This window comes from Crinia signifera, chromosome 5 (assembly GCF_055691185.1).
Source record: "Crinia signifera chromosome 5, ASM5569118v1, whole genome shotgun sequence".
NCBI classification, from domain to species: domain Eukaryota; kingdom Metazoa; phylum Chordata; class Amphibia; order Anura; family Myobatrachidae; genus Crinia; species Crinia signifera.
In genome coordinates, this window is record NC_139221.1 from 80,458,828 (window position 1) to 80,484,980 (window position 26,153).

The 26,153-nt window shown below is 45.1% G+C and overlaps 1 long non-coding RNA gene across 1 annotated transcript; it reads left to right on the forward strand.

The window, feature by feature from the left end:
* The first annotated feature begins 433 nt into the window (after positions 1-433).
* LOC146079492 (uncharacterized) lies at positions 434-23,110 on the forward strand. Its single transcript, XR_014474564.1, has 4 exons — positions 434-497; positions 17,871-18,246; positions 18,761-19,146; positions 22,873-23,110. It is a non-coding gene; the product is annotated as an uncharacterized LOC146079492 (long non-coding RNA).
* Positions 23,111-26,153: the final 3,043 nt, after the last annotated feature.

The following is a 26,153-nucleotide window of genomic DNA, read 5'->3' on the forward strand; positions in this document are numbered from 1 at the left end:
GTTGGCCATGCCTACTTATTTTAGGATTGCTATCACCTTAACAAGTAACTAGTTCAACACAGGTGGCAGCAATTATAATATCAGAGGGAAGCGCAGGAGCAGAGCATTGTGTCCCTCCTGGAATGGGTCATGTTGGTAGAAACCCCCATCTTACATCCTGCGTTTCCCCTGGTATGAGGGTCACCAGCAGGGGTGCCAGATCATCCCTTTAATAAGCGCACATATGAATTACTCAAGTCCCAACTGTCATTACATCCAATGAGCAATCAAGATATTTTTAACACAGGTTCTGGGGCTAAACTTGACTACTCATCGGACATAATGACAGTTGGCATGATCTCTGACACCTGGGACCTGTGTAATTAATATATACTCTCATTAAAATGATGATCTGGCAACACTGGTCACCAAGTGGCATGCGCCGTTAGTGGCAGTTAGTCAGGCAGGAGGTAGCTACTGGCAGGAGAAAAGCGCACACTGCAGGGAGCCAAAAAAAGGTGAGAGGGGGTCTCCAGGGGGAACCTAGATGTACGACAGCAGTAGAAGTCCTGCAGAACCACAAAGTCCAGCAAGGGGGGGGGGGGGGGGGGGGGAGATGGACACTTCAGTACTGATAATGTGAGAGCCTGTAAGGCTAATGGTGAAATGCGAGTGTTACTACACAACATGCCCACATTATAAGACACTGCTGCCTGGGAATTGTGCAGGGGAGGGTATAGGAGATGTACGTAATGGTGTAAGTATTACATCTCTGGCCCCGTGCTGGGGAGGACCTGGGGGAGCGTAATAAATCCCCATTGTTCTGGTAAATGAGTCTGTGCCCATGTTACTGCGCTGTGCCCATGTTACTGAGACACCCGTATGCACTGTACCCCCATACCACTATGTGTCCCTATATGATTGTTACTAGAAGGTCCTCATGAGCAGGACCCTGGGTCACCTATACAGTGCAAAGGAGAAGGTGCATCCCCCTACCATGTACCCCTAATGCTACATACAGGGAGCACCACCTACCCATGTACCCCTAATACTACATACAGGAGCATCACCTACCCATGTGCCACTAATACTACATAACAATAATGAACCATAAAGTGGTCACCGGCATTAAAAACACTTGAATTCCCCCCATAGAGTTGAAGAGCAGCATTACCCTTTTTGTTACATGGATGTTCAATACATGAAAAAAACAACTTAAGTTAGAGTGGAAATGTGTGCACATAGAGAATAACAATACAATATACCTATCCCCCTAGTATTTAGGCTACAGAACTGCACAAATCACCACCATATATGCCCAGAAACTCCCAATATCGGCTGAGCTCCCCCAATGGCGGCCTATGATAATTCTCTGTATCTACAAAGTACAATCCATAAATATAACGGCGCACTTACCTTCCTGCTGGGTGCAGGGATGCACAGTTTACTGCACATGCAGCCCATAATATCAGTTATATTAATAGGTAACGTCCAAAATGTTAGAGTTGAAGTGCAAGAGATAAAATCAGCTTCCTCTCCTGATGCCGTTAGAATGTCCTCTGTCAGAGCATTTGTGATGTCATAATGATGTCATGGGACAAGATGGCTGCTATGCAGTTAGTCAGTTAGTGTTAGTGGGTATTACTGTATATACTGTATCTCAGTGACTTCTAACTATAACTTTTGCAATCATCTAGTCAAAGATCGCCTTCCCGTCACTGTCATCTTCAACACCCAGCCAACAGTTATTGCTCCCAGTTTCAACACCAACACCCAGCCCACAGTTATTGCCCCCTGTTTCCACCAGCAGAACACCCAGCCCACAGTTTTAGCTCCCAGTATTTGACAATATACCGAACCAACCACAAAAAACCCCTGAGCGCCAGCACTCCACCCTTCTATTTTTGCCTTTGTAACTATAACTTAACACCGTCATCCAGTTGCCTCTTTATACTAATAAAACATTGGGATATGTGTAGCAGTTTTTCAATTGGCAAAAGCAGCACAAAAATAGATACATTTACTATGAGGGCGTAGACCCATGACTACCCCATGAGCCGTGAACCCGCCCCTATGAGCTGTGACCCCACCCCCTTTTTGTACGCATTTATATGCTGCTAATGAAACAACAAACATTATTATTTATACCATGGGGGCAATATTACTTAATAAATATATTGTCTGGAGGAAAAATAAATATGTAATAAAAGGTAGCAATACTTTACTAGATTATTGGGGCACTTTTTATTGATTACTAATGTGGGCAATCATTATTATATTACCAATATATAAATGGCAGTCACATAATAAAATACTAATTGTTATCATAAAGACTTTTATTGTCCCATTAGTAAAAAAGATAACATTGTCCCTTAATCAGTATTTAATAAATAATATTATTCTCGGTACTTAAATGTTAGCAAATAGCTTAGTGGGCTATTCTGCGTAGGCAAATCTCATCGCATCCGATGTTTTGCATGCGATGCGATGCGATTTTTTCCATAGGGCTCTATGTTAGTGAATTTGCTATACAATATTGGGTGCCATGGCATCCGATAATCGCATTGCATCCGATGTTTCGGATGCGATGCAATTTTTCCATAGGGTTCTATATTAGTGACTTTACTATACAATATCGGGTGCCATGGCATCCGATAATCACATCCGATGTTTTACATCCGATGTTTTGCATGTGAAACATCGGATGTGATGCGATTTTTCCATACGGTTGTATGGAACTGATTTTACTATACAATATCGGGTTCCATGGCATCTGATAATTGCATCACATCCAATGTTTTGCATCCGATGTTTTGCATGCGAAACATCGGATGCGATTTTTCCATAGGGTTGTATGGTAGTGAATTTACCGTACAATATCGTAAATTTAATTTAAATTTAAGTTCAATTACTGTTCAAAAATTTACCCAAACAATGAGCAATATACAGAACTAGGGTGTGGTTTGACATGTTGAGAATATGTAGGAGGATGGAGTGTTGACATATTTGACCTTATTCTGAAATATTGGACCTTATTACCATGGGAACGCCCAGCATTTTCATGGGAACGCCTGTACGGACTGTCACTTCTGGGTCAGACCTCTGATCCTCTGGTTTTCAGGTAAATATTTATCATCTTTCCCTAATCCTAATACCTACCAGGAATACTAAAATACCCTTGAAGCCTAACCCTTCTGCCCACAGCCTATAACTAATGTCGACATTGTTGAAATTTCTCCTGTTAACATTTTCACATGCCGACACATTGCCTGTCAGCACGTTAACAATCTAAACATTATAACTGGGGTAGGGTTAAGGATAGGGCACAAATACTTACAGATCTGACCCATTAGTGAAGGTCACATGACCGCTGGGACCTGAAAGAGCAGCTGGATTTGTTACATGGAGCAGATAAGTCTTCGCTGGGCCGCCAAGGACAGTATGTAGACATTTCATTAATGTTTACATGGTCAGCGTCTGCATTATGATCATGCTGATATTCTCATGCAAGCATAGTAAAAAATGTCGACAATATCTCATCATACTACACCCCTCTGCATGTGGGCTGCTTCCGAAAAACACATTTGGAAAGCAAATCTACAGTTGTTTAGTGCAGAAGCAGCGGGCCTAATGGTGTTTGTACAGGAATAATGGTTTTATACTGTTCAATTACAAACTGAAGTATACAGTACATACATGGAGGTCATAATGCTAACCCCGGCATAACGATGTTGAAAATGCCATCAGGGGCTCAAAAGGCACTCTAATCCTCATCCCTACCCCTCTAACCCTCCCTTCCAGCAGCCTAACCCTCCCTCCTTCACAGACTGAACCTAACCCTCCTTTCTAGTGCCTAATCTTAACCCCACACCCTGCCGTCTAAATCTAACCCCCCTGATCTAAAAGCCTAACCATACCCCCAACCCTGTAGGTGCGTAAACCTAACACATCTGTCCCGCAGCCTATCCCTAACCTTCCCCTCCCTGCAGCCTAACCCTATGTCCTCCACTAGTGCTTACACCAAAACCCCGCTTCCCCGAGCCCCCCTACTGTCGGTATTCCATTGTCGAGATCCTGATGTCTTCAGAGTTCCGGCTCCGGTCCTGTGAGGACAGTTTGGATGCTGGTGCCAGTATAATGAGTGCTGGAATTGTGACCCCCAAGATGATAACCATATCCCTTATAAACATCTGCACAAAACCACTTTTATTGTCTAGGTAAAATCTGCTAATAGTCATCAAAGATTATATATAGAACAGAAAAGTTATAATATGCTCATGTACAAAGGCATATCCTAGTGGTTGGTGTAGGGTCTTGTATGCACCTCAAATACATCATATGCAGATGCGTAGTACAAATAATTAGTTTTATGTTTTGTCATCACTCATCGGCACTGTTGCACTGTGTACTAGTCTGAAAAGTGTTTGAATCTCAGCACAGAATGAGTGGTCTTGGCTGTGGCTGGGTGGACCGAAGTCTCTACAGAGTAAATCTCTAATAGGTCAAGTGCAGGTCACAGGGAAGAGTAATAGACAGAGATGAGAAAGGCAGGGAAAACTGGCTCATTTATTCCTGGACTCTCCAGGGAATGCCGGTCTCCTCCATCAGCGTGGTATGTCTGTATAAACAACATGTACTTCTTACAGGTGGATCTGGGTTAACTGTTTGGCCACAGCCATAAGTGCATATTATAATTATTATTCTTCATTTATATGGCCCCACAACGATTCTGCAGCATCCAATTGTAGAGTACATAAACAAATATGCAAAACAAGAACACAGTGACAATATAGGACAAGTACAATGTATATAACCTTGCGATAAGAGCTGTCCCTTGCGATGCGGCCACGGTGCTGGACTTCCGGGTTTGAGACCCGGGAATCCATCTGCGCATGCTGGGAGGGATCCGGGGCATGCTGGGAGGGATCCGTGACGGATCATTGACATAGTTACATAGTAGGTGAGGCTGAATAAAGACTTGCGTCCATCTAGTTCAACCTATGTTTATAATAGTTAGTAGATATTGTTTGTACAGCGCTCAGAATAAGGGAGAGGCTAACCCTTAGCAGCTCGCACCTGTAGGGGGGAGTCCTGTTACCCCCTAAATGAGAATAGGTAAGGAAATAGGTTGGTGCTAGCGCTCTGGGGTTGCCGTAGGGGGTGGGTAATGTTTAAGAGTCACTGATGGTGTACTCTTGGCAGGTAGGCAAAAACTGTAGGCTGGGTGTTGGGAGAAGGTAGTAGAGGGCCGGTGTGGTCTGTAGACCTTAAGTAACCTGTCCCTCGAAGAGTGTTCTTTATATCAGGGGGACTTGAGGCTGGGAGTTCTGAGTATGAGTTGCTTGCTTCTGGGCTGTGGTGTTGGTACCTCAGATGCAAGGAGGATGTGTCAGATTAAATCAGATAACAGAATGGTTGCTGCTGTAGCAACTTACCCTTAGGTCTTGTTGAATCAGCATGCACTCCTGTCCTGGATGTTTCCTGGTGAGGCGATCGGACGGCAGGAGGAAATGAATCAATGATGAAGCTAGTGCTTAAAGTATAGCACAATTTATTGTAAAAGCAAAAAGCAATATATAATTGAAAAAAGCTGGTGTACCAAACGCGTTTCATCCCATAAAGGGACTTTTTCAATGGTGGGGAGTGTGGTGTCGCTGGCCCGGTATTTATACTAGTGAGACTGGCGTTGATTACAGCGTTTGTGATGCGGCCGTCACTGCGCATGTGCAGGTGTCCGGCGATAGAGCCCGAAGTGTAATCCTTGTAAGGACGGGGACGGCGCCTGTGCCGTAATCTGTTTGTGAAAGGGTTGGCAGGGGGGTGATGCCGGCTGGGGATACGTAATGGTTGGCGGAAGTGCGTCGGGGTGTGACGCCGGATGATCCGACGTGCTGATCCGACGTGCCACGGTACCTACTACACCAGAACTGTTAGAACTGTCCATTCACAGCGAGGCAGACACTGACAGTTTTTCCATCTACACAATAGATGATCAAGACGACCTACCCAACACATACACAGATATAGCAAGACAATCATTTGAGCAAGGGTGGATCGACTTTACAAAAGTCACCTTACGATCCACCACAAAAGAAACATCACCCCTTGTACAGGAAACAGCCCCCACTGTTCAGAATCCCCCCATTGACACAAAATCACCAGCATGGGGAGATCATTTTTTAGAGCTAGGCAAATATGCACCCCCTCAAATCATAAGAACAAACAAAAGAAAACACAGCGACAGAGGAGAGGATGCAGAGGAGGACACAACAAACACTCAGGAACACAAAAAACACATGACACCAACAAAATAGACACAAACAAACCTACAGGGATCTTCAACTTAAGCAGTCATCAACTCACCACACCAGAAATAAACGTACTCAACAAAGGATTAAAATTCGCCCCCAACAATAAACTAAGCAAATTCGACACTTACTTGGACATCAAAAACTTTACCAGAAAACTGGCACTTAAAAAATATTTCATGGGTAAAAACCATAACCTTAACCCCCAGACCCCCCCCAATGGTTTTCAACACACCACATTAAAACCGCCTTCCACATTTAACCCAAGTTACCTAAAAGGCAACCATGTTCAAACATTTGAGGAAGCGGTTATCAGGGATATAAAGACACTTAATCCACCGCCACGCAACAAACAAAACATGACAAAAGCCGAAACCAGAGCCATGAACAATCTAAGCACTAACCCCACAATAGTCATCAAACCAGCTGATAAGGGGGGAGGGATTGTCATATTGGACAAACAGGACTACATCATTGAAGCTACAAACATTCTGGGAGACACCAATACATACACAAAATTAAAACATGACCCATTACCACAATTCAAGAAAGAACTCACAGAATTACTCAATCAGGGCAAGACATCAGGCATTTTAACCAAAACAGAATACAATTTCCTTAACACACCCAACCCAGTGACACCAGTCTTTTATTACCTTCCTAAGGTCCACAAGAACCCCACCAGACCCCCAGGCAGGCCCATCGTGTCAGGCATCGACTGTCTCACAGCACCCCTATCAGAATACATTGATCGATTCTTACAGCAGCATGTGACCAAACAGAAAGCTTTCCTCAGAGACACCACACAGGTACTCAACATCCTAAACACAATAGACTGGCAGGAACACTATTTCCTAGCAACCAGTGACGTCACCTCACTTTATACCTCCATAGATCACCAACAAGGTTTAGAGAGCATACAATACTTTCTAGAACAAGACTCCACACTACACAAAACACAGGCGTCCTTCATAATACAAGGGATCAATTTCATCCTCGGACACAATTACATGTGGTTCGAGGGGGATTTTTACCTGCAGAAACATGGAACAGCTATGGGGACCAAGTTTGCCCCCAGCTATGCTAATCTTTTCATGAGCCATTGGGAAGATTTGAACATCTGGGCACGGCTGGAGGCAAACTTGGTCCTCTGGGTACGTTACATAGATGATGTGCTCTTCATTTGGAGCGGTGACGAATCATCCCTCAACACATTTCTTGCACACATCAACAATAACTCCAAAAATCTCCGGTTCACCACCAACTACAGCCGCACCCGTGTAGAATTCCTTGATTTAGACATCAGCATCAGAAACAACCAACTACAGACTAAAACATTTCAAAAACAAGTAGACGTTAATAGTTACATCAGGGCAGACAGTAACCATCACCCCAGCTGGATCTCTAGCATCCCACATAGTCAGTTTACCCGCATTAGACGAAATTGTTCTAACCTATCAGACTATGTAGAACAGGGACAAGACCTCCAAAAACAATTTCTCGAAAAACGCTACAACAAAACACAGGTTGACAAAGCATTTCAGGAACTGAAACAAAAACCCAGACACGAATTGCTTAAATACAAAACTAAACCACCAGAGACCACAAATGACAAAGTCTTATTCATCACTGGGTATTCAGACCTAGCTCCTAAAATCAAATCCATCATGCACAAACACTGGCACTTACTACACTTGGATGAAAAATTAAAAACCATTCTGCCACCCAAGCCAGACATTGTTTTTAGGAAAGCAAAGATGTAAGACAAAAATTAGTAAAAAATCACCTTGACAGCACCAACACCTCAACACAAACCACTCTGGAGGGACAAGGGATTAGCCAGGGTTTTTTCTATTGTGGCAAATGTCAGGGATGTAACACCTTACAGTATAAACAAACAAAACCAACCAAGACCTTCCAATCCAATCAAACACAAGAAGAATTCACCGTCAAAAAAACACTGATGTGTGACACTAAGAACACCATTTATTTACTCGAATGCCCATGCAAGCAACAATATGTAGGCCGTACAATACGCAAACTACATGTCAGGATTAGCGAACACATTCGCAACATTAGGAAAGGACTACAGAAGCACAGTGTTTCCGAACACTTTCGAGTAAAACACAACTGCAACCCACAAGGACTTAAATTCATGGCTATCGACCAAACTGTACCCTTTTGGCGTGGGGGAGACCACATCAAGAGGATAAACCGCGTCGAGAGCAAATGGATTTTTGACCTACAAACCCTCCACCCATCAGGTCTTAATATAGACCCATAAGGTTACAAACAATTAACCAGAAACTTTAAGACATTATCTCTCACCAACAATTGGTGGCCATAACCACCAATCAACAATCACCAGGTTCAGACTTCTTTAGAATCCTTTAGAGATTTTACCTAAACTGTTGAAAACCGGTCTAGACACCACTCATATGGCATAAACCCCCCCCCCTTTCTTTCCGCCATGTCATTGATCCATTATGGCTTGCACCACTGGCAATCCTCTGCTATATCCTTTCTGATGCTCCCCTCAACCTTTCAAGTACAGTTCCTCAGTCCACTAATTACCCTATTCCCACCAAGCCCACAGCATCTTATGGAATCTATACCATCCATCCACACCTACCATCAACATCCCCCCCCGTAAGGCCGCTCTCCACCCCTCCCCCCTCCCCCCCCATGTTTTTTTTTTTTTCCTTTATTTCCTTTCCTCCCCACCCATTTTTAGTCTCCTTCCTCCCCCCCCCCCCCCCCCCCCCAGTCCCAGCCTGCCCTGTACCTCCTTTCCCATATCCACACATTCGGTATATAATTTTTAAAGTTTCTACTTTATACATTAAAATCCATCCATTAAATCTGATTTATTTAAATATCCACTTATTCCCGTGCAACCATTTAAATCCATTTCATGTTCGAGATTTACCCACTCCTCGTCTATACAGGACCATTACAATGTCCATCTCTAATATAACTAATAATAACCCCTATTTTTCATACCTTATTCTCCCATCCCATCTCTATACCTATTAGATTATCTCTACTTGTTACCGCTCCATTTATCTCCCCTCTCGTGCTCATAGGTTACAGCTTCAACTCCGCTGTCACCTATGCCGGCAACGAGCTCATCCTTACAACACTAGCCCACACTACCACTTCAATCACATCATGATTGAGTGGAAGCGAGCCCCCTTCACCCCTCCAATCACAGCATAGCGGGATTAGCCTATTAACAGACTACACACATAGAGACCATACGCAACCCCACCAATCAGCACGTCGGATCATCCGGCGTCACACCCCGACGCACTTCCGCCAACCATTACGTATCCCCAGCCGGCATCACCCCCCTGCCAACCCTTTCACAAACAGATTACGGCACAGGCGCCGTCCCCGTCCTTACAAGGATTACACTTCGGGCTCTATCGCCGGACACCTGCACATGCGCAGTGACGGCCGCATCACAAACGCTGTAATCAACGCCAGTCTCACTAGTATAAATACCGGGCCAGCGACACCACACTCCCCACCATTGAAAAAGTCCCTTTATGGGATGAAACGCGTTTGGTACACCAGCTTTTTTCAATTGTATATTGCTTTTTGCTTTTACAATAAATTGTGCTATACTTTAAGCACTAGCTTCATCATTGATTCATTTCCTCCTGCCGTCCGATCGCCTCACCAGGAAACATCCAGGACAGGAGTGCATGCTGATTCAACAAGACCTAAGGGTAAGTTGCTACAGCAGCAACCATTCTGTTATCTGATTTAATCTGACACATCCTCCTTGCATCTGAGGTACCAACACCACAGCCCAGAAGCAAGCAACTCATACTCAGAACTCCCAGCCTCAAGTCCCCCTGATATAAAGAACACTCTTCGAGGGACAGGTTACTTAAGGTCTACAGACCACACCGGCCCTCTACTACCTTCTCCCAACACCCAGCCTACAGTTTTTGCCTACCTGCCAAGAGTACACCATCAGTGACTCTTAAACATTACCCACCCCCTACGGCAACCCCAGAGCGCTAGCACCAACCTATTTCCTTACCTATGTTTATAATAGTTTATCCCTTGTTGTATAGTATGTTCTGATATTTTAAAGACAGATTATGTTACTTATTCATACCCGTGGATGTTTTTAACCGATAAATGTTTATCCAACCTTATTTTTAAACGTATTTATAGTGTCTGCTGACACCACTTCTCCAGGAAGAGAGTTCCAAAGTTTGACTGTTACAGTCAGTAAAGCAATTTTTTCTTCTAGGTGAACAAAATCTTTTTTCTTCTAATCTAAACTCGTGCCCTCGCGTCCTAGATTCCTGTCTAGCAGAAAAAAGGATGTTTGACAGTTCCTACTTTTTCCTTTTTTGAATAATGGCACTACCTCTGCTATTCTCCAGTCTTTTGGTACCTTTCCTGATGATAGTGAATTATCAAAGATATAATGTAGAGGGGAAGCTAATTCCTCCCTTAATTCCATTAGTACCATTGTTATTTTTATATAATTTAAATGCTCTTGTTTTATTGTTGATTGCTGACCTAACTTTTTTGTCCAACCATGGTGGCTTCTTTTTATTGAATTTACCCTTATTTATTTAATAGTTAATGATTCAAGTAAATTTTTTAGAGTATCCCACATTTCCTCAGCATTTTTCCCCTCAAAAACCGTTTCCCACACAATTCTTTTTAGGCCTTCTCTGAATAATTCGAAGTTAGTTTTTCTGAAGTTTAGTATTTTTGCCAATCCTTTATGAAGTAATTTACTGAAGTTGATTTCCAGTGAAACCATATTGTGGTCACTGTACCCCCGATGTTCAATTACTTTTGATCTATGTTATTTGTTATTACCATATCCAATAATGCCTTATTATGAGTTAGAACTTCTACCGTTTGTGTGATAAACTGGTCTTTAAGTAAGCTTAGGAACCCACTGCTTCTTGCTGTTTTACATGTTTCGTTTTTCCAATCAATATCAGGTCAAATAAAATCCCCCATAATTAATACCTGACCATAATCTGATGATTGTTTGATTTGGTTTAAAAGAAGATACTCGTCGCTTTCGTTTATGTTCGGCGGTCTATAGCATACCCCTATTAAGATTTTATTATTAGGTTTTTTGTTATTGTCGGTTATCCCTGCCCACATGGCCTCCGTGTAATCTTCCTCTGTACCTGTGCTCATTTCTTTCTCACACGATGTCAAATTTTTTTACATGTAGGCACACACCCCCGCCCTTTCTATTTTCCCTATCTTTTTTGTAGAGTGTATATCCCTCCATGCTTAATGCCCAGTTGTGCGACTCGTTACACCATGTTTCTGTAATACCAATAATGTCATAATTGTCCCTAGTGACTCCATTTTCTAGTTCCCCGATTTTACCTGCTAAGCTTCTTGCATTAGCCAGTAGGCATTTTAATTTATGTTTATTTTTATTTGCGTCCCTAACATTGTGTTTAATTTCTCCTCTGGACTTATTTGTATTCCTTACTAAGTTCCTCGTACCCACCTCCCCCTCAGTAGACTCTCTACAGCCCTCCCCACCATGCCCACTGCCCGACCTATTTACAGTTTTGAAACTTCTTCCTATGTAGTTTACTCCTTCCCATACCCTAAGGTCATCTGTACCTAAGAGCTGTAATGAGGTAAGATTACTGTTATTACATAATATTCCTGGAGCACCCTGGGAATTACCCACGATATTGCCCTTATTAGTACCCCAGACATTGCCTGTAACTATGTCCTCCCCCCCTCCTCCTCCTCCATATTGATTCTTGACCCCAATCCTACTATTCTCACTACGGGTCCCATAGTATCTAGCTACCCCCAACCCCCATCACCTACTTTAAAATCTCCTCCAACCCTCTAACCATCCTTCCCCCCAGCACTGCAGCCCCTCCTCGTTCAGGTGCAATCCATCACGGCAAAAAAGATGGCGCATGACCGTTAAGTCCGCCCAGTGTTCCATGAACACAAATCCCTCCTTGACGGATCATTCTAATTTATCAAAATGCAATTCAACAATTTCAAGTTGTATATTATCTTGGAGTTCATATATGCAAAGATATTCTTAATGTAGTTGCATCACAATATGCATTAAAGATAGATGATATAGCAAAATAATAGCACTTTTTTGGAGTAGTAAACATTCATGTCAATAGTAGAAATCCTGTCTATATACAATTCCCCTTGTTTTTTCTCATGTTTTTGGAATTGTCTTGAGGGCATACGATTGTCAGGCTCCTTCAAACCACATGATAAATGTTCATGTATACATAGCCTGTACCTAACGTGAACTATTCAGTCAGGTACGCAATGCTCTGCTCTCAAACTTCATTCTTATTATTATTCAGTTGCAATATCTTATGCCAAATTACATATTTTAAATAATTTAATGATTTCTGCCCAGGTTACTTCAATAAGAAAGGAACAGAGTATGTTGTGCTTGATTCAATTTTGATTTAATTCCCCAATGGTGGTATTGCAGACATGCTAAAGGCCAGATGCATCGAACTTCCAAAAGTGATAAAATGGGGAGTGATAAACAGACATCCAATCAGCTCCTAACTGTTATGTTACAGGCTGGGTTTAAAAAAATGGCAGGTAGTAGCTGATTGGCTGGTTGTTTATAACTCTCCACTTTATAGCTTTTTGAAGCTTGATACATCTGGACCATGAGGGAAATGAGGGGAAAATATTCATACATATTTAATATGCATTCTACAAAATAACTGTATGGACAGTATAAATATATATATATATATATATATATATATATATATATATATATATATATATATATATATATATATATTATGGTCGCCCAAATTGAAAATGTCAATGAAGTAAAGCAGATGCCTGGTATAATATAGATACAATTTTAGTGTTTTAAGGACTTGTAACATACTGTATGGGGGGAGTGAAATTGCCATAGCGAAGTAAAGGGACTGACAGGGACTGTAAGACAGCTCTGGCACCATCCTGTGTGCATTCATCAGAAGGGAGGTATGGCCACATCTCAAGGCGATGAACCATGAGCAAAGGCTGCCTGGCCTTGTGGCATGAGCTGTTCGGACAGCCCCTGTCTCACTGGGTGCTGGACTGATCCATCGTGGCATTTTCCAAAGTAACAGATGCCTTATTCAGGGCTGCGTTCGTGCGGGGACCGATGTTGTTTAACTGTGAATGCACATTCCCACGTCAAACAGACTGTCTGCCGGGTGCACGCACCCAGAACAGCAAGCGGGGCGCGGAGAGGGGTGGCGGGCGTCCCATTAGCATATCAGAACACCCAGCATTTCATGGGCATTCCCATGAGAACTCTGGGCGTTCTCATGCTAATGAGGCCATGATGCAGGTGGCAGGTAGCTGACATCACCGCATCTCAGCTGCCCGCCCATTTCCTTCCAAGCATGCATGCATATGTAAGGTAGCTCAGAGCAACCTTACATATGCGTGCACCTTACAGATCTTTCAATGGTCGGCGACCATCGAAAGATGTGAGTGGATCCCCCTGACCTGCAAATGGATGTTACTGTGTAACATCCATTCGTGCGAATTGCGCTTGCGAATGGGTGGCGGCAGCCAACCATTCGCAAGGTGGGGTTTGGTGGACTCACAGGGCTATGAATTCGCAGTATTGCAAATCAAACAGAATAACCCCCCAGATGGTTAATGCAGTCCTGGCAGATATGTGAGATAATACTGCTCATTTTTACATAGAATATCTCAGTTTTACAGCACCTGCTAAAGATACACCTCCTAAAAAGTATATTTGCTTATGAGTCTGTATCTATTTGTTCTGTTGTTACATGAAAAGTACTCATTTATGCTTTGCTGCTTTAGCATTATGTAGAAACCCATATACATATAAAAGTAGTACTACTTATACATTTGGATACACATACACAGTACAGAAATGCATATTTACACAAAACTTGGAGCTTTAATTCTATGGGCAGTATTCAATGCCTTTTTTTCGGCATGTGCAGCGAATCTTCTTCCGGAGGGCTGGAGCATTCCTTGTCACCCTATTGAACGCCGCAGGGACTCGCTGCCGCTGAAGGCAATTTTTAACCCGCAGGGAGTCGGGGAAGGCGGCAGACAGGGAGATGGAAGCCTCCCTGCTTGTGCCGGAATGTGTGTGGGGGGGGGGAGGAGGGCTCCCAGGGACACAGGCAGCACAAGCTTCCCCCCCAGGAGAGCTGGCAGAAGGCACTGTGGAGGGAGCCGCTGCACTGGTCCCAATCGTGCATATGTAATGAGCAGGACCAGTGTGCAGTGAATATTTAATGAGCGGCTCCCCGCCCCTGCTGGCGAATGTGTAAAAAATTTTTTTATTAAATATTGATTGCTGCATGAATAAAAATAGCATGCCCCTTCACAGAATAAAATTACTGATTATTTGACACACAAAAAAACCCCTTTATTTTAAAAGATCACTTTCAAGTTCACCTTAAAAAGAAGTTGAATGCAAAATGGTGAATCATGGCGAAAATCATGCTGAAAGCAGTTCTTCATCCTAGCATTGAATACACTCTCGGCGATTCCCAGTGAAAACCCCATTGAAATACACCAGCGAATTACAGCAGGATGAAACATAGAATTGGCGTGAAAACAAGGACAAACAAAGGAGTGAAAACAGCCCGATTTGCCGAAAAAACCCCGGTGAATTGGGAGCATTGAAAACTGGCCAGTATGAGCACCAACAAGTGGCAGTAACAGTTTCTTATATTGGATTTCGTCCAGTATTTAATTAGATTTATAGATTTAATTGATAAACAGATACTTGGGGTGACATTTAATGAGATGCGAAAACTGTTCTTTTGCAAATTTTTTGGCAAAAACGGCCGAAATCGCACGTTTTTCTAAAATCGCATATTTAATGAGATGCAGAAAGCAGCAAAAACGTACATTTTGCTGTGAATTCGCACATTCTGAAGGTGTGATTTTTTTAGTAACTCTGGAACTCGCATCCAGATGTTTTCCCATTATAAAGTATACAAATCGCATATTTAATGTGATGCAAAAACGGGAAAATGTTACAAAAAAATCCCACACATGCAGACCAAGGCCCTTATTCTGGTTGGTGCGGTCAGAGCCGCACACGGGGCTCCGACCGCACAAACCAAGGGCCGCCCACCGGACGGATCGCCACGGCCGTCCATACACGGACGGCTGGCGATCCGCACAAAAATGGTGGAGGCTACGCCTCCACCATGGTGGGAGCTGCCCCCTGCCTTCGATGGTCGACGACCATCGAAGGCAGGCCCGCACGCCGCGGCAGCTACCGCAAGCTCAGACCACACGGACAATCGTCCGTGTGGGAGCTTGTAAGGGGGCTGAAAGCTGACATCCGGCGACGTCAGCTTTCCGCCCCCATGTCATGGTAATGAGGGCGTCATGCCCTCATTACCATGCATACGCCCCGCGTTTTCATGGGAACGCCCATGAAACGCGGGGCGTACACATAGGGAAATGAGGGGCTGAAGCCCCTCACGCCCCTATACGCCCCCTTTGCGGCGGACGAAATCCGTCTGCGGCGAAGGGGGCTGCACATGCGCAGAATGACCTCTGCGCATGTGCAGACAAAAAACATCGGCGGTACGGCCGCACGCGGGCCGTACCGTGCCGATCAAAATAAGGGCCCAGGTTCTGACAGACGAATTTGCCAGAACCACAGATCATTGAGATCTGTGCATGGTCCTGTCTTAAAAAATGTGTAAAAGTAAAAAAAAAATTAAAAAAATGGCGTGAGGTCCCCCCTCCTGAGCATAACCAGCCCCGGGCTCATTGAGCCAGGCCTAGTTCCAAAAATACATGGGACAAAAAGCGTAGGGGTCTCCCGTATTTCTGAAACCAGCCACGGACTCTTGAACTGGTCCTGGTTCCAAAAATAAGGGGGACAAAAAATCTGGGTGTCCCCTGTATTTTGAAACCAGCACTGGGCTCCAACAGCCCGCTGTGTCATGCCACAGCCGGGAGGCACTTTTTACATAAGTTCCCCGGCCGTACCATTAGCACTGTGGCTGGTCAGCCTTGGAAGGGGTACCTGGGGGACAAGCAGGGGCTGGCTGGCAACTTTTAGCCTTGGGGGCAAGTCTAGAGCACTGGCCCATAAGTAGCGCATAAGTGGCCCATAAGTAGCGCATTGTTAAATGCAGGTTTTTAATTAAAATTTTTAAAAGCCTAATATATGATGCAGGGGGACTAGTGACACTACCCCCTGGCCTAGCACATTATTGTCATGTGGCTCCAGGTTAACTGAGATTTTGCGCAAGTGCAGAAGCTCCGATTGTGGCAGACGAGGTTTTGTATGTATCAGCCCGGCTTTGTAGGAGAATGGCCACTGAGAGGGGTGCGGGACATGGCACACTGAAAATTTGCCTGGCTTCCCACCATCCCACTTCGCCCCTGCCACAGGCAGGCATTATTGTCATGGCATTATTATTATTATACAGGGGGAGCAGCCTGTGGTGTCATGCCTTTATTATTAGACAGAGGGAGCAGCCTGTGGTGTCATGGCATAATGCCATGACACCACAGGCTGCTCCCCCTATACAATAATAATTATGACACCACAGGTTCCTCCCACTGTATAATATAAAAGTAATACCATGACACCACTGGCTGCTCTCTCTGTATAATAATAATGCAATGACACCACATGCTGCTCCCGCTGTATAATAATAATGCAATGACACCACAGGCTGCTCCCGCTGTATAATATAATAATAGTAATACCATGACACAAGTTATTATACAGGGGGAGCAGCCTGTGGTGTCATTGCATTATTATTATACAGAGGGAGCAGCCTGTGGTGCCATGGCATTACATTTATATTATACAGGGGGAGCAGCCTGTGGTGTCATGCCATTATTATTATACAGAGGGAGCAGCCTGTGGTGTCATGGCATAATGCCATGACACCACAGGCTGCTCCCCCTGTACAATAATAATTATGACACCACAGGTTGCTCCCCCTGTATAATATAAAAGTAATGCCATGACACCACTGGCTGCTCCCTCTGTATAATAATAATGCAATGACACCACAGGCTGCTCCCGCTGTATAATAATAATGCAAAGACACCACAGGCTGCTCCCGCTGTATAATATAACAATTGTAATGCCATGACACAAATTATTATACAGGGGGAGCAGCATGTGGCGTCATTGCATTATTATTATACAGAGGGAGCAGCCTGTGGTGTCATGGCATTATTATTATACAGAGGGAGCAGCCTGTGGTGTCATGGCATTATTATTATACAGAGGGAGCAGCCTGTGGTGTCATGGCATAATGCCATGACACCACAGGCTACTCCCCCTGTACAATAATAATGACACCACATGCTGCTCCCCCTGTATAATATAAAAGTAATGCCATGACACCACAGGCTGCTCCCCCTGTATAATAATTTGTGTCATGGCATTACTATTATTAATAGTAATGCCATGACACAAATTATTATACAGGGGGAGCAGCCTGTGGTGTCATTGCATTATTATTAATATACATGAAACAGCAGATATGCCGTTTTAGGTGTTTAATGTTAACTTACTGTTTTATCCCTCAGGCACCGCATCCCAGGGGCGGATTGGCCCACCGGGACCCCGGGACATTTCCCGGTGGGCCGGTCCAAACTCTCTTCTGTCGGGCCGTTCTCCATGTTTTCCGGCCGGCCGACCGACCATCCTCACTAATAAAGAGCAGTGGCCACGCCCCCTCCACCAGAGAGCACACTGACTGAAGAACACCGGGACGTGCCGTGACCCAGTAGCAGGCCTTTGGCAGCGGCTGACAGGGTGAAAGCTCCGCAGACAGGAGAACATGCATCGGCAGTCGGGAGCCCTGCAGTGGCTCATCTGTCTCCTCCTGCCAAGTACGGTAGTGTCCAGATCCCCTTCAGCAGCACCTTCCTCCTCCAGTGGCTTCCTGCAAAGACATCAACCGTGAGTACTTCTGTACTCAGCTACAGCAGCCAGCCCCTGCTGAAAGTGGCATGCATAGTGCCCGCAAATGTCACAGGTGGGGGGATGGTGCCCACAAATGTCACAGGTGGGGGGGAGGGGTGCCGCGAATTTCGCGGGTGGGGGGAGGGGTGCCGCGAATTTCGCGGGTGGGGGGGGGTGCCGCGAATTTAACGGGTGGGGGGAAGGGTGCCGCGGTTTTTTTGTTGGGGAAGGGGGGAGGGAGGGGTGTCCTGGGCTCAGATAAATCGCCTGTCCTGGGCTCAGATAAATCGCCTGTCCCACAGAATTAATGTGTATGTGTGTTTGTATGTGTATATGTATTTGTATGTGTATATGTGTGTGTGTGTGTGTGTGTATATATATATATATATATATATATATTACATACTCAAAGTGGGCCGGTATACAGTATACACAGTATGACATACCGGCACTTCGAGCACTGAACTTTTTTTTCTCCCCTCATCACTTTGATGGACATTTCTTCAACAAGGGGGCGGATCAAGGAGCCTGATTGATGGAGGAGAGCGGAGAAGTAGCAAGTAAAAAGAAAGACCAGCGTGGGAAGAAGAGGAGACGTGCGGGGAGCAAGAGGGAGCTTGCCGGGCAGTGACCAGCAGAGAGGAAGCCGCGCAACAAGCTGCAGCGGTACATGGCGGTGACGGACAGCCGCCGTCCCCAGCAGAGGAGAGGGGTCGGGTGCGCCTAGTGACGGCGCCCAGGAAGAAGGCACCAGCCAAACTGACGGAGGCCCGCCTGAGAAGCCGGTCAGCAGCCCCAGAGACGGCCGCTGCCAACAGAGGGGGGGAGCTACTACAAGCCGGAGCCAGCGCCCAGCATCGTGACCGGCAGGAGCTGGCAACGGCAGCTGACCATCAGGTACAACGTGTTCCCCGACTGCCCTGCACCCCTGTCGCCCCAGCATAGCGCACTCCCATTGTCCTACAGTATAGGGATGCCGCATCATACCCCACTGACCCTCTGACATCCCAGCCAAGCCTGCAGAGAGTGCCTTCAGAACCCCATCTACACCTGACCCACCTCCATTCCCCAAATAGAGGCCAGCACCACCCCAGCAGTAAGTGAGGTGCATGTGCCAGGCTCAGTATGGTATGTGGCATTCATGGCCACACCCTATTGTGATGAAGCTACTCCTCTAGCTTTGTGTGACCATGCCCCCTTTTTATGTGGCCATGCCCCCTTTTCTGGAGCTGAACAACATTCTTCATTTTTCCATACCCCCACTTCAAAATTTCCACTTTGACCATTGTGTGTGTGTGTGTGTGTGTGTGTATATATATATATATATATATATATATATATATATATATACTGTGTGTATATATATATATATATATATATATATATATACACACATACACCACCCTGCATACCCCCTCCCACCCTGCTTCCTCCGCCACCCTGCTTCCCCCCTCCCTACCTGAATCTTCCACCACCCCACATCCTATGCCACTCTGCATCTCCCTTCTGTCACCCCATATGCTATGCCACCCTGCGTCCCCCCTCCCTGTATCCTCTGCCACCATGCAACCTACGCCACTCTGCATCTCCCCTCCCTGCATCCTCCACCACTTTGCGACTCCCCTCCCTGCATCCTCTGCCTCTCTGCATTCCCCCTCCTACCCTGCATTCTGTGCCACCATGCCCCCCTCACACTCTTCGTCCTGTGCCATCCTGCATACGTCCTACCTCCATTCGTCCTCAGCCACCCTGCATCTCCCCTCCAAGCATTCTATGCCACCCTGCATTCCCCCCTCCCTCCCTGCATCCTCTTCCACCCTACAACTCTACTCTCACCCCTCGTGGTGGTGGTGGTGGGGCAGTTGGGAGACTCCCTGTCACCCCCCTGTCTCTATTTCCCCAGCCCCACAGGCTGCAGAATAGACGCTGTGCGTCTGAGGGGCTGGGGACATAGCCAGCAGCTCAGAGAGCCACTTGCCATGCCCCTACAGCGGCGAACAATGGGGTGTGGCCTTGTTGAAATAGGCCACACCCCCATAATGCTAGGCCACGCCCAAAACAAAAAAAATTGCGCGCGCCTGCGGCACGCGTCACGGCCGCACCCCCATTAGGGCTGCTTGAAGATATTTCCCGGGCTGCTTTTTATTCCCAATCCGCCCCTGCCGCATCCTGTCCTGCTGAGGCTCCACGAATTTCAATTCCCCTCTCTGCGGCCTCCTGAAGCGGCCCCCACGACTTGTCCTGCGGCCCCTGCCTTCCTCCAGTCTCTGCAGACGCGTGGGTGGGTCGTCATGACGTCCCCACCCAGCGTCTGCCTGCCTCTGCCACTGCCGCCGGGGATAAGAGGGAACAGGCTGCCGGGGCCCTCCTCCACGTAGCCGTGGAGGCCTGCGGCCATGTTCCTGTGGCCGGAGACATCATTTGAAAGACCACAGGAACATGGCCGCCGGCAGTGAAAAAAAAAACCGGTAAGGCGGCCTCGGACACGGCCGCGGCGGCACGGCCCGCAGAACACCAGCCAGAGCGGCCTGGGGGGCAGATGGCACCCTGACCCCCGACCCAGCCCGCCCCTGGGGACAAGGGACCCCCCCCCCGAATAAAGGGCTTCACCCATCCAGGGCTAAAGCCCGGGGCTGTCACCGGCGTCCCTGGTCATTGGACGCCGGCCTGATAGTGTTAAATCATTCATACATAACATTGCTTTATACACATACACAGAAAAGTACAACTTTATTACACACACACCTCACTTTTACGCCAATATACTTACCGAACCAGGGTCCAGCGCTGCCCTCCTTCCTCCACAGCCAGCTCACCCCGCACTGACAGCGGGGTGAGCCGGCTTCCTCCAGCACTGCTAACAGCTTCTATAGCGTTGTCCCAGCACTATAGAGGCTGTTAGCGTGATTGGCTCGATGTGTCTCCATGGAGACGTTTTCAGTCAATCAGTGCTGAGCTATGCGTCTCCATGTCTCCCGGCTGTGGCATGACACAAAATTGCACATTTCCTCAAATTCGCACATTTTCATGGCTTAAAATCGCACATTTTCATGACTAAAAATCACACATTATTGCACCTTTTTGCCTGGATTTCGTATCCCATTAAATATGCATATTCCGGGGAAAAATTTGATTTAAAAAAGTGCGATAAAGTGCGATTTTGGAAAGTGACTAAAAATCGCATCCTATTAAATGTCACCCATATTCTAAAAATTCACAACAATATTTTTGGTACTTGTTTCCTGGCAGGGCGCCCAGTACGCATTTAGCGTACTGGGCTATTCTCCGTAGTGGAATTGCATTGCATCACATCGCAAAGCGTGTATAGTGCTGTGCGATGCGATGCAATGTCCATATGAAGTGCACAGGAGTGCTTATACAATGAAATATCGCATGGGATCACAGGGCACCATAGACAAGGTGCGATGCGATGCGATATTTCATATTCGAAGCACCCATGCGATGAGATGTGATGGGTGCTTACTATGAGATGTGATGGGATGAGATGTGATGTGTGCTTAGTATGACATGTGATGGGTGCTTACAATTGAAAGCACCTATGCCATTGTTTAGCGTCACCTCCAGTATCAATGCCACCCCGAAGTGTGGCGAGCGGTGGCGGAATGTGTCCTCCAACCTTTTTATACCCCCACTATCCACGTCGGCGTGAAGTTGATTTTATAAAGTGAGGGGAGGCCAGCGAGCCACCAAGCCCGAAGCGTGGCGAGCGTGAAAATAAAAACATTTACGAACTTATCACAATCTCAACATATTGCTGAAAATATTTCCCTTTATTCTATTCATTGTTCTTTTAAGTGGAACTAAACACATACATTAAAACCACAAGAGTACTCCAATGGTGATGTCCATCATATATAACAGCTGTTTTACAGTCTAAAACAGTGGCAGATATTCTCGTTTATGATAGAACCCTAATTGAAATTTGATAGAAACCAATAAACACTTCCTATAGCTTTTCTTTTGGTTTAAGCTCGCACATGCTATCATCGCAAACCCCTTCTAAAAATGTCCCAAATCACATCCATACATTGAGCAAGTATTGAGGTGGTTGGTGGTTGGTTTAGGAGGTAAATTCCAAACGGATGTGGAACCATGCAAAAAAAAAAAAAAAATGAGATAAAAAGAAAAATGAAAGCTAATATGGCAAGGGGGGGAAAGTCCGATGAACTAATAAGGAACCCCGTTCACTGGGTAGAAGTGCGCTGCAGCAATCGGGATCAGCACCGGTCATTGGTAATATATAAACCATAATTGAGAGAAATTTACTTGTTTACCAAGCTATGTGTCATTTTTGCCTTGGGTACCAGGAAACTAGCAAAGGAAAGTAATAAATGGAAATAAATCATTAATCACAAATACAAGCTATTATGTTCTAAATGTAGTTCACAAGCTTGACAATGAAAAATATGTTTATTTTTTTACAATTGCTATAATAAAGTATTGTGCTATACTGATTTAGAAATAATTCGATTTTTACATAATGCTTATCTTTAAGAATATCCAAATGATTTATATTTTTATGATGAAAGGCTATTAAAGTAATTATTGGTTTTGTTCTAAAAGGGGCTAATAAAGTAATGACATTGTATTTACATTGTGCAGATTTTGGTGAGAAGCTGGAATTAAAAGTTTCTTGAAAATTGTGCAATTCAAAATACACAACGCACCAGACAGAATGTTCTCAAGCTGCTGCGCTATGCTTGGAACCGGAGTCTCTACACCACTGCCAAGAGTCTGTCAACTGGGCCATAATTTTCTTTTGTACGACTTGCGAACAAATAATAAAAATGTGTAAGCACTTGAACAGACTAGAAACAAACAACTGTGCTGATCACAGGATGTGTGGAGACATAACAATATCATTCGTTTTTTTTCTGAATAACATATTCACATTAATATTTATAGACACACATACACACACACACACACACACACACACACACATACACAAATCAGCCTAAACATAGACCGAGTACACTAAGGAAGTCAGGACTGTAAAAAAAAGCTCTAGTATTTGTTATTGGTATGTTCTAATCCATAATGATGATGAGGATGATGATGAGGATGATGATGATGATGATGATGGTTGCCAGCTGTAGTGAGTTGCATATGATTAGCTGATTGTAAATGCAGTAATAATCCTGATTTTTTGTTCATTTCTTGTTCATATAGAGGGGGAGATTCTCTATGCAAGAAATGCGGTAAAAACCCCGTTATCGGGTTTTTACCGCATTTTGGGATGCTGTAAGCATCCCCCGCCGGGTTGACGCGGCGGGGGGCATCGCCAGACAAATCTGGCAATGCCCCATAGAAGCCAATGGGCTTCTACCGCATCCCACCGCCGCCCCGCAACGACCCCCGCCACCCCGCATCGCCCCCTCACCTGTGTCCGGGCAGCACAGCGCAGTGCTGCCCGGACCTGTGACCTCCTCCCTGCACTGATCCTCTTCCGGGTGCAGGGAGGAGGAGAGCCCGGCGCAGCAGCAGCGCCGGGTGTGGGAGGGAGGGGGTAGCCGCCGGGACCTGCTGGGACCCGGCGACTCTCACCGCAAAGGACAGCTCTTAACGCAAGAGCTGTCCTTTGCTATAATTATCGCATATGTTACAGCATATGCGATAATTATAAATGCGATGGGCGGCGAATGGGGGCGGAGATTCTTAGAGAATCTACCCCATAAACTTTTTGTATGTCAGCAAAATGAGTTGCTTTTATTTCTGGATGGAGCTCTCCGGGGATTTTTTTTTTTAAAGCGCCAATCATTTACACTGCAAAACCAGGTTGATTTTGCTGTTAATGATAATTTATAATAAGGGCTAGACCAGTGAAGATTAGAAAGAAAACTTCAAAATAGAATTGGCAAAAAATTGGACCTGAGAAAAAGCAGAAACAGATTCAATATAAGAAAACTGGTCTGGAACAATGGTGGAGTAGGCGCAACATATTTTGTGTATTTGGCTAACACCTTCCTCAGAGCACTATACTGCATTTTGGTGGATTTAGCTAACACTTTCCTCAGGAGCACTATACTGGGTTTTGGTGGATTTAGCTAACACTTTCCTCAGGAGCACTATACTGCGTTTTGGTGGATTTAGCTAACACCTTCCTCAGGAGCACTATACTGCGTTTTGGTGGATTTAGCTAACACTTTCCTCAGGAGCACTATACTGCATTTTGGTGGATTTAGCTAACACTTTCCTCAGGAGCACTATACTGGGTTTTGGTGGATTTGGCTAACACTTTCCTCAGGAGCACTATACTGCGTTTTGGTGGATTTAGCTAACACCTTCCTCAGGAGCACTGTACTGCATTTTGGTGGATTTAGCTAACACTTTCCTCAGGAGCACTATACTGCATTTTGGTGGATTTAGCTAACACCTTCCTCAGGAGCACTATACTGCGTTTTGGTGGATTTAGCTAACACTTTCCTCAGGAGCACTATACTGCATTTTGGTGGATTTAGCTAACACTTTCCTCAGGAGCACTATACTGGGTTTTGGTGGATTTGGCTAACACTTTCCTCAGGAGCACTATACTGCGTTTTGGTGGATTTAGCTAACACCTTCCTCAGGAGCACTGTACTGCATTTTGGTGGATTTAGCTAACACTTTCCTCAGGAGCACTATACTGCATTTTGGTGGATTTAGCTAACACCTTCCTCAGGAGCACTATACTGCGTTTTGGTGGATTTAGCTAACACTTTCCTCAGGAGCACTATACTGCGTTTTGGTGGATTTAGCTAACACTTTCCTCAGGAGCACTATACTGCATTTTGGTGGATTTAGCTAACACTTTCCTCAGGAGCACTATACTGCGTTTTGGTGGATTTAGCTAACACCTTCCTCAGGAGCACTATACTGCGTTTTGGTGGATTTAGCTAACACTTTCCTCAGGAGCACTATACTGCGTTTTGGTGGATTTAGCTAACACTTTCCTCAGGAGCACTATACTGCGTTTTGGTGGATTTAGCTAACACTTTCCTCAGGAGCACTATACTGGGTTTTGGTGGATTTGGCTAACACTTTCCTCAGGAGCACTATACTGCGTTTTGGTGGATTTAGCTAACACCTTCCTCAGGAGCACTGTACTGCATTTTGGTGGATTTAGCTAACACTTTCCTCAGGAGCACTATACTGCATTTTGGTGGATTTAGCTAACACCTTCCTCAGGAGCACTATACTGCGTTTTGGTGGATTTAGCTAACACTTTCCTCAGGAGCACTATACTGCGTTTTGGTGGATTTAGCTAACACTTTCCTCAGGAGCACTATACTGCGTTTTGGTGGATTTAGCTAACACTTTCCTCAGGAGCACTATACTGTGTTTTGGTGGATTTAGCTAACACCTTCCTCAGGAGCACTATACTGCGTTTTGGTGGATTTAGCTAACACTTTCCTCAGGAGCACTATACTGTGTTTTGGTGGATTTAGCTAACACCTTCCTCAGGAGCAGTATACTGTCAGTTTTCACAGTAGAACCTTCATTACTTTCATCCCATAATAGTTCCAGGGCTCATAATGCTATAGTGTTATCTGAGTCTAAAAGGTTCGGTGCAGCATCTTCTCCTTGTCCAAAAATGTTGTTTAGCTAAATATTTTTTTTCCTACAAAGGGTCCTAACAAATCTGTTCAGTTCCACAAATAAATCCAAAATACTGGGGGCTGTGGATGACAAGAATTTCAGACCTTTGCTTAGGAGTTGTATTTAATTTTTAGAAGATAAGTGGGGAAAAAAAATCTTGTAACTTTTTTCTCTCCTTTTGCTCACCCCTTCTTCCTCAAATCTTTAACTTTGTTTTCTTTTTTGTGTTCCTAGAGTCCAGCAGGATTCCTGGGGTTTGTCTCTTAAGGCACTCATTATGGGATGTTCTAAAAAATAATCTGCAA